Source organism: Mustelus asterias, chromosome 30 (genome assembly GCF_964213995.1).
Source record: "Mustelus asterias chromosome 30, sMusAst1.hap1.1, whole genome shotgun sequence".
NCBI classification, from domain to species: domain Eukaryota; kingdom Metazoa; phylum Chordata; class Chondrichthyes; order Carcharhiniformes; family Triakidae; genus Mustelus; species Mustelus asterias.
In genome coordinates, this window is record NC_135830.1 from 9,418,172 (window position 1) to 9,433,611 (window position 15,440).

Below are 15,440 nucleotides of genomic sequence, written 5' to 3' on the forward strand. Positions count from 1 at the left end.
TTGGGACTATTTCATTTATCGTTGCCGTCTTGCGGTGTGTTTTATGTTCTGATAAAACCTGTATTTATAATACAAGCATAAGATGGTGGAAATTCTCAGCAGGTTTGGCAGAATCTGTGGACCCGCATCAAATTCGAAACACTTCCATTTGTCACCTGTGTTCCTGAAATATACTGATTATTGTGTTCAAAAAAACTGATAATACCTTTTCAAAACAGCTGTCCCATCTCGAAGTGTTCTTAAATATTAAGGAATCACATTATCTCACAGCCATGTGGCATTTACAATTCCCCAAAGCTTGAATAATATTCTGCAACTGCAGTCATGGAGAAAGAGATAAAATTCGGAACAAATGCTATTTTCTAAATCTTATGTTAGATCAATGACTCTGCCACATGGCTAAGGTTTTCAACAGAATTATAATTCTACAAAGCAAGGATTTAAATTGCAATCAGACTGCACTGTTTGATATTCTAGGCCGGTCACATTGGTCATGAGCAGAGCTTCTGGATTGTAGGGGTTAACATGTTCATTTCATATACGAAAGGCTCCCCGATTTAAAATAAGGTCGAAACATAATTGAAATTAACATTTTTAAAGATTTTCCCCGATTCTAGATCGTTGTTGCATATGAACTGAATTGGAGCAAACAAAATGTTAGTTTGTACTTCATCATTGATTGCAAAAATGCCCTGAGGGAGTATAGCTCATTGATATTAAGGGAATATAGCTTAGGGGTCGGGCATTTGACTGCAAGTCAAGACGTTTCTGCATTCAAATCGGATGCCTCTTTCCGCGCTTAATAGATTTTGTTTTCAATCTAAACTGTCTTTCATTGGCTGGAAAGCAGGAAAATGGAAACCCAAGGTCAAACATGGGTTGAAGTTTCGAGTTCAGTTATTGAGTTTAATAATATTTGAAATATATAAATTGTTACAAATAATATGTTAGAGATAAATGTTCAATAAACTAACGTCGGCTAACAGTAGAGGCAGAAACACACGATAAGTTTTTTTTAGTGTTGCCCAAGGACTCAGTGGCACTCAAAAACCGAGAGACAATGAAAGCAGATGGAGAGAAAAAAAAGTGGAAGCGCTACCCTTGGATGTTTTCGAACCACCAACTTTTCCATTAACAGCCGAACGCGCTGGTCAATTGCGCCACAGAGACTGACACATCTGTAGCCCACGTGGCATCTTAAATCATAGTGTTAAAGTATTGGCTGCAAATTCGATGCCAATTCAATTTTCACCAAACCTGACACAGAAAGACGAAATTATGGCATCGTTTACAAATCTAAGCATGTATGTTTTACTATTTTACCCCACAGTGTTGCTGTGGTGTAATAGTCAATCCCTTCTCCTAACATGGGAAAATGGCCGTTTGATAGAGCAGGGAGGGACAGATTGTTCCCACTGATTGGGCTCAGTAACAGAGGACTGGGATTGAAGGTCATGAAATGTTTGCATTGATATAGAACCTCTCCCGACTAGTGGACGTCACAAAGCGCTTTCCAGCCAATGAAGGGCAGTTTAGATTGAAAACAAAATCTATTAAGTGCGGAAGGAGGCATCCGATTTGAATGCAGAAGCGTCTTGACTTGCAGTCAAATGCCCGACCCCTAAGCTATATTCCCTTAATGTCTAACCTCCGTTTTGTCGCTCCTTTGTCCTCTGTCTCGCGTGGTCTATGGTTATGTTTGTTCCTCTGTGTCCGTCACTATGCTTACGTGCCTCATGGGCGTGGACATGTTTTTTACCATCACAAATTCTATTCACTTACTTTATAAACCTTCATGGTAAATGTACGGAACAGCAAGAAGTTTAAAGTTGTGAGATGAAATTGACCCTTTCTGTTATTTGTGAGTGGAGGGTGCTTATTGACTGAGTTACCGTACGTTCCATTGTGTAAAGTGATTAACATTTTTCTTTGATCAACATTTAAACAGACAGCGGATTCACTCGGTGTGATGGTGGGTTCCAGTTCTATATCTGCGATCACAGCATCAATTCATGCCACTTACTGTCAACCCAATATTTCTAATAGTTTGGATGACCCAATATTTCTAACACGTTGGATGTTTAATCTAATTTACTTCGTTTTATATTTCATTATTTTCATCTCAGATCTATCTCCACCAGAGGCAAGTCTCTCTTTCAAAATGTTCTGTTCAGGTAGAACAGAAGTTAGTCCTTCATCCAATGGCAACAAGGATTACTTTTCGCTGCAGCATGAAAGCGGTAAAGAGATGAAATAGTCAGACAAGCTGCTCATGTGTTCCTCTCAATTTCCCAAATCCACCAACCTCATCACTGCAGCTCCTGTGAAATCGCTGTACAGTACACCCACCGGCTCCCTATTATCCACAGCACACGTGACTTCTTCAAAGATTTTGTGCATGGTCTCATTCTGCGGTGCAAACATTCTATGATACTCTGCTTTCCTCACGCTCAGACCATGGACTGTAAACAAGTTGTTCATTTATCTCTCTTGAATTGTACCCGGTCAGGGCCCTTTCCTGTTGTTATGTTTCCTCGCTCCTCCTGGATTTCACTTGTTTAAAACTTCATACATTTCCAAACTTTACCAGCTTAAAGGGTAAAATGAAATGTTATGAAGGTGTAAGAATACAGTCCTTTCCCTGTGTGCACTTGCTGCCTGGCTTCCTGAGTTTCTCCAGCGCTTCCAGCTTTCAGGGCAGCTGTCTGATCAGATTTGTATGACAATATATATCCGTATTTGAGGAGCTCCCGCAACAGCGGCTCGTTGGTCTAGGGGTATGATTCTCGCTTTGGGTGTTGTGATGTGCAAAGCTGCGAGAGGTCCCGGGTTCAATTCCCGGACGAGCCCCATTGTTGTTGTTTGCAATCGCAAAGTCCTGTTCATTTCTTTGCCGTGCACACGGCAGGATGAGTTTTTCCGCGGTTTGGTTTGGGAAACTGACAACACAAGGAATCTGACAACACAAGGAATCTAACAACACAACGCACTCACAGGCAGTTCAAGATGTTTTCAAAAGTTGACTCTTCTTTTGGACCTTCTCTTTATCCCTAGTCAACAATTCAGAGGACCCAATGCTTGTGGGTTCCGGCCGCTGGCTTTGTGTACATTGTTATTCATTCATACGATGTGGCTGACTCCCCCACGCACTGTCTATATCTGTCTCTCTTTGTTTCTGTGTAACGACCTCATTATTTTGCACTCTCTCAGTCTCTCACTGTGCCTCTATCCACTTTCCATAGTGTGTTCTTGTTTCCCTCTATTCTCGCGCTGTCTGTGTAACGAAGGTTCAATGGATTGATTGCTGTGATGAGACAGTTGCCCTTGGAGGAGAGATTCATTGTGGTTACCCTTTTCTCTCTAGAGTTTGGAATAATAAACAGTGATCCCATTGACAAGTCTGCAACGGCGAGACTGTTTGATAGTGTGCATGCTGAGGGATTGTTTCCACCGCTCCCCCCAGTTCTCCTCCTCCCCACCCCCACCACCACCCGCTGGGGTAAACACAGTACGAAGTCTCACAACACCAGGTTAAAGTCCAACAGGTTTATTTGGTAACACAAGCCACAAGCTTACGGAGCACTGCCCCTTCATCAGGTGAGTGGGAGTTGTGTTCACAAACAGGGCATATATAGACACAAACTCAATTTACAAAATAATGGTTGGAATGCGAGTCTTTACAGGTAATCAGGTCTTAAATGTACAGACATTGTGAGTGGAGAGAGGGTTAAGCACAGGTTAAAGAGGTGTGTATTGTCTCCAGCCAGGATGGTTGGTGAGATATTGCAAGCCCAGGCAAGTCGTTGACTATCTCTAATAATTCATTCCGTCTCTAAATGCCTGTAGATCCTGTCTCTCAAAATACCTTCCAACAACTTACCCATCACAGATGTGAGGCTCACTGGCCTGTAGTTCCCAGGCTTTTCCCTGCAGCCCTTTTTAAACAAGCACAACATTTACCACCCTCCAATCTTCAGGCACCTCACCTGTGACTATCAATGATTCGAACATCTCTGCTAGGGGACCCTCAATTTCCTCCTTAGCCTCCCACAATGTCCTGGGATATACTTCATCAGGTCCCGGGATTTATCCACCTCGATGCGCGTTAAGACTTCCAGCACCTCCTTATCTGTAATATGTACAGTCCTCAAGACATCACTATTTATTTCCTGAAGTTCCCTAACATCTATGCTTTTCTCTACAGCAAATACTGATGAGAAATATTCATTTAGCACCTCACCCATCTCTTGTGGATCCGCACACAGATGATCTTGTTGATCCTTAAGAGGCCCTACTCTCTCCCTTGCTACGCTTTTGTCCTTTCTGTCTTTGTCGAAGCTCTTTGGATTCTCCTTTGCCTTATCTGCCAAAACAAGTATTTTGGCAGATAGGTTGCACATCTGCCTCATTGATGTGGTTGGTGGGTTATGAAAATTGAAAGTTACACTTAGGAACATAGGAATTAAGATCAGCAGTGGGCAAATTCAGCGCTTCGAGCCTGCTCCAGCATTCAATCAGTTCATGGCTGATCTTTCCCTGGTCTCAAATCCACTGCCCCTTATATGTTAATTCATTTTGTATTGGAAATATGTCTGTCTCCTTCTTTAAATCTTTTTAATGATTCAGACTCCACCGTTCTATGGGGCAGCGAGTTCCAAAGATCGACGACCATTAGCAATAAGTAGTTCCCCAGCATCTCCGTTTTAAATCTACCGCCTCTCTACCTATCCATGTGACAGTAGGTTGGTTCTATTCCTTCCCCACAGATGCTGTCAGATCAGTTGAGATTTCCAAGCATTTTCTGTTTTTTGCACAGATTCCAGCATTCATTGTATTTTGCTTTTTTGTGCAATTGTGACCTCTTGATCTCGATTGCCCAATAAGAAGAAACATTTTGTCTATGTTCACTCTATCATCCCTCGTAAAATTTTATGTAATTCGATCGCTTCAGCATCTTGTGGGACGATTTCGCCTCAGTGTCAATTTCATGCCCCAGCAAACTCCCAGCGACTGTATACCGCTGTGCCGCCAGCTAGCAGAGATGGCAGCGCAGTGGTATACAATCGGGAGTGAGTTGCCCTGGGAATTCTTAACATCGACTCTGTCGTCTCATGGCTTCAGGTTAAACATGTGGAAGGAAACCTCTTACTGGATACCAGGTGCCGCCCTCCTTCGGCTCATGAATCAGTGATCCTCCATGTTGAAATACACTTGGAGGAAGCACTGAGGGTGGCAAGGGCACAGAATGTACTCTGGATGGGGGATTTCAATGTCCACCACCGAGAATGGCTCAGTCGCAGCAATACTGATCGAGCTGGTCGGGTCCTAAAAGATGTCACTGTTAGACTTGATCTGCAGCAGCTGGTGAAGGAACCAACAAGAGGAAATAACATACTTGACCTCATCCTTACCAATCTGCCGGCTGCAGATGCAACTGTCCACGACGGTATCCGCAACAGTGATCACTGCATAATCCGTGTGGAGACGAAGTCCCACCTTTGCATTGAGAATAGCCTCCATTGTGTTATGTGGCACTATCACCGTGTTTAATGGGACAGACTTCGAACCGATCTCGGAACTCAAGACTAGGCATGCATGGGGCGTTGTGGGCCACGAACAGCAGGGGAACTGTACTCCAGCACTATCTGCAATCTCATGGCCCAGAATATACCCCACTTAACCATTACCATCAAGTCAGGGAATCAACTCTGGTTCAACTGAGAGTGCAAGGGTGTTGGGGCGGTGAGGGGGGGGATGTGTGTGTGTGTGGGGGGGGGGGGGGGGGGGGGGGGGAGGGGGACGCGCAGGAGTAGCACCAGGCATACCAAACTGTGAGGTGTCAACCTGGAGAAACTACCAAACAGGACTCTGTACATGCCAAATGGCAAAAACAATAAGTGATAGACAGAGGTAAGCGATCCCACAACCAACAGATCAGAGCTAACCTCTTCAGTCCTTCCACATCCAGTCGTGAATGGTGGTGGACAATTAAACAACTCACTGGAGGAAGAAGATCCACAAATATCCTCATCCTCACTGATGGTGCAGCCCAGCACCTCATTGCAAAAGATAAACCTGAAGAATTCGAAGCAATCTTCAGCCAGGAGTGTCGACTGGATGATCCATCTCGGCCTCCTCCAGTGGTCCCCAGCATCTCAAATGCTCGTCTCCAGCCAATTCGATGCACTTCATTTGATACCAAGAAACGGTTGGAGGCACTGGACACTGGAAAGGCAATGGAGCCTGATAACATTCCGGCAAAAGTACTTGTGCTGTCGAACTTACCGCTCCCCCAGCCAAGTTGTTCTCGGACAATTACAACACTGGCATCTTCGCAACAATGTGGAAAATTGCCCAGGGATTTCCTGCACAAAAAAAGGCACGGCAAATCCAACTAGCCAATTATCGCCAAATTAGACGACTCTCCATCATCTGTAAAGCGATGGCAGGGTCGTCAACAGACCTCCTCAGCAAAGCCCAGTTTGAGTTTCGCCAGGGTGACTCAGCTGCAGTCCTCATTTGACCTTTTGTTCAAACATGGACAATGGAGCTGAATTCCCGAGGTGAGCTGAGAGTGATAGGCCTTGACAACAAGGCCGCATTTGACCAAGTGTTTAAATTACCACGTGTAACTTGCGGCTATAAACTAAAGTTGAAAACAAGGCTCCAGCGAGGATTGAACTCGCGACATCTGGTTTACGAGACCAGTGCTCTAACCACTGAGCTATGGAGCCAATCCTTTGCAATTAGCTTGCAATAAATGTACAATAATCAGTGGAACAGACTGCATTTTCAGATGGAAATAGATATGCTTGAGCGGGAGAGCAGGGAGTTAGAATATGTGGCGATAAAGGGGCAGAATTTGACATGTGCCAGTTACTTCAAACGATCAATGTTTGCCGTGTGCCTGCCGATAAATTCTTCTTCTGAGCTTATACTTGTTGTTACATCTCTGACTTTTCCACGTCTGATACAATTCATCCAGTTTGAAGATTAACCCTTGTTTCTCCCTTCACAGACGATGTGAGGCCTAATTTGATTTAATGAAGAGTTAAACAAAAAAATGTTCAGCCCGTGACTGGGAATCAATCCCGGGCACGGCGCCGAATCCTGACCAATAGAAAAGCTCATATGAGAGATTTGCAATTAGACCATAATCATCTATTTTCCCACTGCCTCATTTCATGTCATTGTCTAAACTTTGCCAGATAGTCACACAGCCAATCTATCATTTATAAGCAATTACAGCAAATACGTGGCCAATCCACCTAACATGCACAACTGGACACTGTGGGAGGAAACTTGAACACCGGCAGGAAACTCAGGCACACACGGGGAGAACGTGCAAACGCCACACAATTACCGAAGGCTGGAATTGAAGCCGGGTCCCTGGCGCTGCGAAGCCACCGCGGCGCCCACTATGCGACAATCACTTCCACTGCAGCGTTGATTGGAAGACAAAGATGTTTGTGGATACATTGGAAAAAACGAGAGCTCCCGGCACTGGCAATCTTCCAGCAATTTTAATGAAGCGTTGTGCTCCTGAACTTGCCGCGCTCCGAGTCAAGCAGTTTCAGTACAACTGCATCACTGGCAAACTGCAAATCAAATCAAGACAATTACCACCAGTCTGCTCTCGGTCATCAGGAATGTGATAGAAGGGGTGAACAAACATTGTGTCAAAAGCACTGACTTCGCAGTAACCAGCTAACAGTTAATCAGAGAAGTCTGAAATCTGCAACAAAGAGAAACCTTCTCCAGTCAGCCTTTGTTCACACATGGACAAAAGAGCTGTACTCCAGAGGTGTGACGAATGTGGTTGCCTGTGATATCAAGGCATTTAAAGTGCTCTTCTAAATGGTTCTTAAGTGTTCTTAGTGTTGGTGTTCTCGCCTCTAACAACCTTTCAGGCAGTGGGTTCCAGATTGCCATCACCCTCTGATCCTCTCTGAAGCTCTTTCTCCAGACCTTAAATCTATGCCGCCTGGTTGTTCACCCTTCTGCTATTGGGAAACGACTATTCCTATCTGCCAATCCATGTCCCTCAAAATTTTGCACACTCAATCATGTCGGCCCTCAGCATTCAATGCTCAGGCGAAATCAGCCCCAATGTATTTCGTCCCTCTTCACAGCTGAAAATCTCCAGCGTAGTGTCCAGAACTAAAACCACTTGTAGCAGCGTTTGAATTGGAATTCTCGCCTCCCCAAAGACTGGAACCTCAACCCAACGTCTTGGACCACTCGGACCCGCTACCACCGAAGTGCAAACGATCACCAGGTATTTTAACGGTATTGCTAGTGAAATAGCTCAGAGACAAAGAATTTGGTATGAGCCATTGGGTACTTCGAGTCCGTTCCGTCATTTAATCAGAGAAGTGATCCATGCAACAAAGAGAAATCTTCTCCAGTCAGAAACACAATGAGCTTCAGTGAAGGGCCTGTACGATTTAAACTGTCCTTAACCTCGTCTGGTTCCTAATCTCCCGCCAGAAATGACAATAAAACTTCCTGTTGAATTTGGTCAGGGTCTTCACTTCAATAAGGGCAGGACATGAGGCGAGACCAGGATTCCTGCATTCTACAGGGAAATAACTGAAATGTGTTTCATGGTTTGGACACGAGCAATAAATCTTCATATCCTGACCTGTAATCAAAACAGCAGTGAAAGTGTCAAACTCTATCCATCAGACCAGCAGGTTGCAGCATGTTTTAAAATTTGCTTTATCCACGCTCCTTTTGTCATTTTTAAGCACGCTGAAAGCACACTTGAACCAAAGGGATTCTCCTGAAAAATGACACAATTTGCTTCAATACCAGTGATATGTTCAGCCATTGACAACGTACAACAAACTCGCCACTTCAATTATTACATTATTTCTGAGGGTTCGAAACCGGACAGCAATATATCTGCATGCTTTTCAATACAGAGTCAGGGAAACGTTTCATAATTTGTGTTTTTGCTAAATGTCAACTGATATGCTGAGTATTTCCAGCATTTTCTGATTGCAAAGTCAGGAGTCACTCGGTAGAAACAACAAAAGTGAAGGTCTGTCGTAGAGAGTAAGGCAAGGTGGATTAACTGACACAAGGAATGATAGACAGGGCAACATTGAGCAGGTGATGCTGGAGAGCGGGTGGTCTCGTGGTTCAGATTCAAGGCTTTTACCGCCAAGGCCCAGGCTCAATGACAGGTGACAAATTGTGAAAATAGAATTTCGTATGAAACAACTTGTCTCTTTCTTATTCCTGATCAACTAATCACAACTGTTGTTTCAAAGCAATATGCCAAGACTAATAAGCTGTTCCTCTACTGTAACTTTCTATAATTGTTTCATTTTATCCCCACTGCTGCTGCCTTCACAGTATTTCTTTCATCCTACAACCCATTACTGCAAAATCCACCTTCTTCACTTGTGTTCAGCTCCTGTGACCGCATGGGACTGAGTAGATTCAATGCGAAGATTATCATTTAGTCCGAGATTTGGAGCGAGATCTAGGCGATATTTGTGTCAGTCTGAAATTCCCCCTCCCACCCCCAGGATACACAGCACATTGTCGCTGTCCGCTCTGTAAAAGGGAAGTTGAAATAAGAGAAGTCTCGATCTAATCTGCACTCTCGTTAATCTGCTCTAGTTGCATTGCATCCTCTCATGTTATTTGCATGTTTCCCAATGTTGGGGGCCTGCCTTTCAGTGAGCAGAAATATCCCAATCTGGGATTTAATCAATGTGCCTATTGGGAAGATCGCTATATTGTTAGGCACACGGGTGGGAATGAAGTCCCCGGTAATGCAAGGCGGAAGCACTGGGTTACGAATTGTGTCAGAAAACATTTCACCGACATTCAAAATCAGAATGAACATTAATGGTAACTTGTTCCCAGGGATTGTTTTAAATAGCACAATGACAACCTTGCGAAATGTATATTTAATTTAAGCTGTTCATTAGACAGCAAAATACTCTGACCAAACAGACTCTTTGAGCAAAGCGACCTCGAAGCGAAGAGTCAAGATGGGGAAAGTGCTATACAGTAATTCACGCAGGCAAGGGAATATCATCAAAGGACTACGCGTGAGTGAACGAACCATAACTCTATTTTTAGTATAGTTGCAAGTTAAAAACCCAACTGCGGCACAGCTATTCATGTTGCGTGTTCTGTTTTGATTTGATATTTCATTTATGATCCTGTGACTCTTTCTGTGGACACGATATAATTGTTTCTGTTTATCGGTGCGGGAGCGCCCTCTGCTGATCTCTAACCGGAACTCCCAATCTGGGGCTTTTGTGCGGGGTTCGCTGTATTTCTGCACCAGTGTGAACTCCATGGCACAGAAATACACGGCGCAGTCAGTCCTAAGAGCCCTGGCGATTTTTAAGGGAACAGTGTTGTTTCCTTTGTGCAACGCAGCCGAGAACCTATCTGACAAATCCGGAGACGTATCGGTATTGCCCGAGCTATATATCTTCATCAAATATCTCAGAGCTTGCCCGGGATCGTGGATCATAGAAATCATAGAAACCTTACAGTACAGAAAGAGGCCATTCGGCCCATCGAGTCTGCACCGACCACAATCCCACCCAGGCCCCACCCCCATATACCTACATATTTTACCCACTAATCCCTCTAATCTACACATCCCAGGACACTAAAGGCAATTTTAGCATGGCCAATCAACCTAACCCGCACATCTTTGGACTGTGGGAGGAAACCGGAGGAAACCCACGCAGACACGAGGAGAATATGCAAACTCCACACAGACAGTGACCCAAGCCGGGAATCGAACCCAGGTCCCTGGAGCTGTGAAGCAGCAGTGCTAACCACTGTGCTACCGTGCCCCCCACTATTCTGGATGCACCAGAACACAGTTTGAAAAGCAGCTGTCGAGTATTTACAGTCCAACAATATGCTCTGTCCTTCCAGAACGCTTCATTTAGATCGATCTTGACATCCTGAATCTTCAACATTTATCCCTGTAACAAAACACAGAAGATATTAAATATCTCAGAGCGAAGAGAGCCCATGGAACAGGCATTGATCATTCAAACATTGGCTTAATGCTGAAAAATTTCAGTCACATCAACACTTCAATGAAGTTAATGTGAAAATCCCCTCGTCGCCATACTCAGGCGCCTGTTCGGGTACACTGAGGGAAAAGTTAGCATGGCCAATGCACCTAACCAGCACATCTTTCGGACTGCGGGAGGAAACCGGAGCACCCGGAGGAAACTCACGCAGACACGGGGAGAATCTTCAGACTCCACACAGACAGTGGCTGAACCCGGGTCCAAAGCGCTGTAACGCAGCATGACTAACCACTGTGCTACGATGTCGGATTATTCTAGCAGTACTTTTACTATTGCAGTGTAATTTGATGCAGTTGAACGTATGCATGAGAGATAATCCCAACTTTATTTCGTTGCTGGCGATTCGCTTTATTCAATTAATAGTGGTTATAAACGCCCATTTTAAACAAGAAGGAGCCATCAAGATTCCGATAAGATGCCTACTCTAAAATAACAACACAAGATGCAAACATGACCCTGGATTCACATTCACTTCCTATATTCTTTAGTTATTTGCATTTAAATCTTTCCATCGTAATGTTACCCCTTAAGTTCTGGTTATTAACTTTATCAATTATTGCTGCTCCAATATAATGAGTAATTGAGTGGACTCGTTGAAGTGGGCGAGTGGGAGAAATCGGATTGTCTCAACCCTGAACCTTAGGGAAAAGGGGAGAAACAGAAGAAGGTAGAGCCAGTGTGAAGACAGAGACGGTCAGAAGCAGGACAAAGGGAGATAGAGAAACCGAGGCGGAATGACAGAACGAGATACATCGGTCCCAAACGAAAAGAGAACCGGAGAACCCGAGAAATACAGGGAGAAAGAGAAACTCAGAATCTATTAGTCCAGAGACTTGTGACACTAATAAATAAACGTAGATTTGAAACGAATGCAGTAACGTCCTTCCGTCTTCTGAGAATTCGGTGGTTTTCTAGAAAATAACAACGTACCTCGGATCGCCGCCAGATGGAGCTGCCTCACCGCATGTGCGTGTTTACTGCAGGGGCACGAGAAGGATCACAATGTGATACCGATACTGGTTTCATTCTCAGGGTGTCAAGGAGCTCTCGGAAATCTCCCCGCTGGCATCACGTTCTAAATTATGTTATTTATCTTTCGCTTTCTGGAATCCCTTCCTGATTGGATTTAGGCCATTGATTTTCAAGTTGTACCCGTTTGTTCCTGTCACTGTCTATCTCTGTTTCTCTTGTGATCTGTTCGTTTGTCTCTCTTTGTGTCACTCTCTGTATTATCTCTACATATCTGCAACTGTTCCCTTCACCGTATCACCATCTATTTCCCTTGCTGCCCCCGTCTCTCCCTCATTTATCTCAATGTCTGTCCCACTTTTTATCTCCCTGTCACTGCCTCATTTCTGTCATTCTCTTTCCTCTTGCTCATCTCTCTCCATCTCCATCTGTTCCTCTCCACTTATCTCTCTCCTTCGATCACGGTCTCGGCCTTCGAATCACTCAGTGTCTTTGCATTCGTTTACCTTCATTTCTTAGCTTGGATGTTTCTGTGTTGCTGAACTTGTTTCTCTCAAGGGATCTGCATCTAATCCGCTGTTGTACAATCAGTATATTGTTTTATTTAAATTCGCAACCCGACGAAGTCTACTGTTCAGAACGAAGCGTTCAGTGTGAACAGGTCACGCACATGACAGTGAGATTAATGATCTTGAGAAGCCATCACAAACCTACATAAAAATAAATAAAATTCAATATGAACGATTTAAACCGATCAAATAAAAAACTGCTTCCACCTGAGAACTCTGGGTCTGTACTCGATGCAGTTTAGAGTGATGTGGGGGGTCTCTTTGAGGTTTACAGAATACGGAAAGGCCTGGTTAGAGTAGACGTGAGGAAGATGTTTCCATTAGTAGGAGAGTCTTGGATCCGAGCGCACTGCCTCAGAGTAAAGTGGGGGCCCGTTTGAATCGAGATGTGGAGTAATTTCTTCAGGCAGAGGGTGGTGAATCTGTGGAATTGCTTGCCACAGAAGGCTAAGGAGGCCAGATCATTGAGTATATTTAAGACAGAGATCGATAGGTCCTTGATTGGTGAAGGGATCAAACGTTATGGGGAAAAGATGGGAGAATGGGGTTGAGAAACCCCACAGGGATGGCACTCTAGCACAATGGTTAGCACTGTTACCTCACAGCGCCAGAGGCCCGGGTTCAATTCCAGCCTCGGGTCACTGCCTGTGCGGAGTCTGCACATTCTCCCCGTGTCTGCGTGGGTTTCCCCTGCGTGCTCCGGTTTCCTCCCACAGTCCAAAAGTATGTGGGTTAGGTTGATTGGCCATGGAGTTACGGAAACGGGGCCTGACTGGGACTGTGGTCGGTGAAGACTCGATGGGCGGAATGGCCTCCTCCTGCACTGTCGGGATTCTAAACATATCAGCCATGACTGAATGATGGAGCAGACACGATGGGCCGAATAGCCTAACTCTGCTCCTATATCTTATGGTCTTGTCAGCAAAGCTGACTCTTCCGTCACACCACACATTGCATTCACTCAAGTGACTGACTCCAGTCTCAGATATTTAATACAGTTGGTCAAAGAGCTTCAGCCAATCACTGAAACTCATTTAAATATTATCTCAATCTATGACGGGTAGATTGCAGATTGTTTGATTGGACGGGAACATTGAAATCAGAAAGTGACGTTAAAAATAGATTCCGTACCGGTAATGCTTGGATTTTTAAAGGTAACCATAGCCCCGGGCTCTGCTGCCGCCATGGAGTTCCTCACCGTATGCATTGTGTTCGGGCTGTTTCTTGTCGGTAAGGATGACTCCAATCTGGTTAAATGTTATCTCGATCTGAAACTTTAACTCTGCTTCTCTCCAGTGATGCTTCCTGACGCTGCTGAGTAATTCAGCCTTTATTTGTTTTTATTTCATAACTCCAGTTATGTAGCCTGGACTGTAAATTGTTAATATTATTTCAGCAGCACGTCCAACACATAGTTTATTTTTCTTCTTGAATACATGTTACAGATCCGAGTGATGGAGATTCTGTTTCTCAGCCGCAGTCTTTCGAGAGGAAAGAAGGTGAAACGGTGACTCTCCGATGTACCTACAGCACAACAGCGAGCGCCTATGTCCTATATTGGTACAGACAGCAGCCACAGAAGAATTTGCAGTTCATTATATGGAAAAGGTCCTGGGATACACAAGAAGAGAGAGGGGAAGTTTTTGGACCAAATTTCTCTGCTGATCTCCAGACCTCGGCTAAATTAACCACTTTAACCATCTCGAGCCTACAGCTGACTGACGCTGGCCGCTATTACTGCGCTTTCAGCCTCACAGTGATAGAAAGCAGTCTCACCCCCGTACAAAAACTGCTTTCCAGCTATCATTGGGTGCTCCAGTCTGTTGAGGTTTGTGCAGAGAATCGCGGAAGGTTACAGCCAGATTGAGCAGCGGCGCTGTCAGCCGCTCCAACACACACCCAGAGGAAACCTCATTAACCTCGGATCAAACTGTCACCCAACTGAATCCAGGATCGGCTGAGACAACACACAGCAGAATCCCATCAGACTGGAAGGTTGATCGGCGAGAGTGAGAGAGAGAGAGTAGCTATCAGTTAAAGAGTTTATGTTTCGTTTCCAATTGTTATTTGCTTCAATTCAGGCTTGGCTGGGAAGATCAGCTTCACCAAGTAAAGGTTGCTCAGACTTAAAAAGGCTTCAGAGCTGCCCGACAGCACCTCATGGACTGCGAGATTTAACCAGGGAACGGGACGATAGAAAAGGGGGCGGGGCGGTAGGGGATATCTCCGGCTGACAAAGGGAGTAATGAAGTTGATGTTGAGGGAGCGAACAAAAGAGAGAACAGATGGGAAGAAATGTACGCCGAAAAACACTTCAATCAAAGAATAGAAAAATAAACATTTAATCAAAACAATGCAGCAGTAAAATGAATGTGGCTGCAAGGTAGATCTGAGCAATATGCAAGTGTAAATTGGTGATAACTTGAAAGGTATGTTTTCCTATCCCTGTACATACTTCCTGTTAAAAACCTGAGCAATGTGCCTATGCAGGTGAGTGTGGCCCAGTTTGTGCATCAGCTCAGTGGCTGCCTGGATTCAGTGATTTGGAGTCGGAGACTGTTGGCCATGGAGCTATTTTCGGCATCCTTCAGCGGATCAGCCCTGTCACTGCCTGATCTCTCTGTTTAATGTCGAAGAAATTTCCAAGACTAGGTGGCTGAATGAAGCGTCAGCAGAGCATCAGCTCAGTGCTTGCTAACCCACCATGTTTAAAGATTTGATCAACGGTGCTATGCAGGCAAGTAAGTCCTTAGTCCCTAAGCTGTACACTTCCTATATCATCCAATGCACCTGTACACTTTGAGAGAGCTATAAAAGT

The 15,440-nt window shown here is 44.6% G+C and overlaps 2 non-coding genes across 2 annotated transcripts; one reads left to right on the forward strand and one right to left on the reverse strand.

The window, feature by feature from the left end:
* The first annotated feature begins 2,760 nt into the window (after positions 1-2,760).
* Positions 2,761-2,850, forward strand: trnap-ugg (transfer RNA proline (anticodon UGG)). Its single transcript is given in 2 exon segments — positions 2,761-2,796; positions 2,815-2,850. It is a non-coding gene; the product is annotated as a tRNA-Pro (tRNA).
* A 3,811-nt stretch (positions 2,851-6,661) lies between these two features.
* trnat-cgu (transfer RNA threonine (anticodon CGU)) lies at positions 6,662-6,734 on the reverse strand. Its single transcript has one exon. It is a non-coding gene; the product is annotated as a tRNA-Thr (tRNA).
* Positions 6,735-15,440: the final 8,706 nt, after the last annotated feature.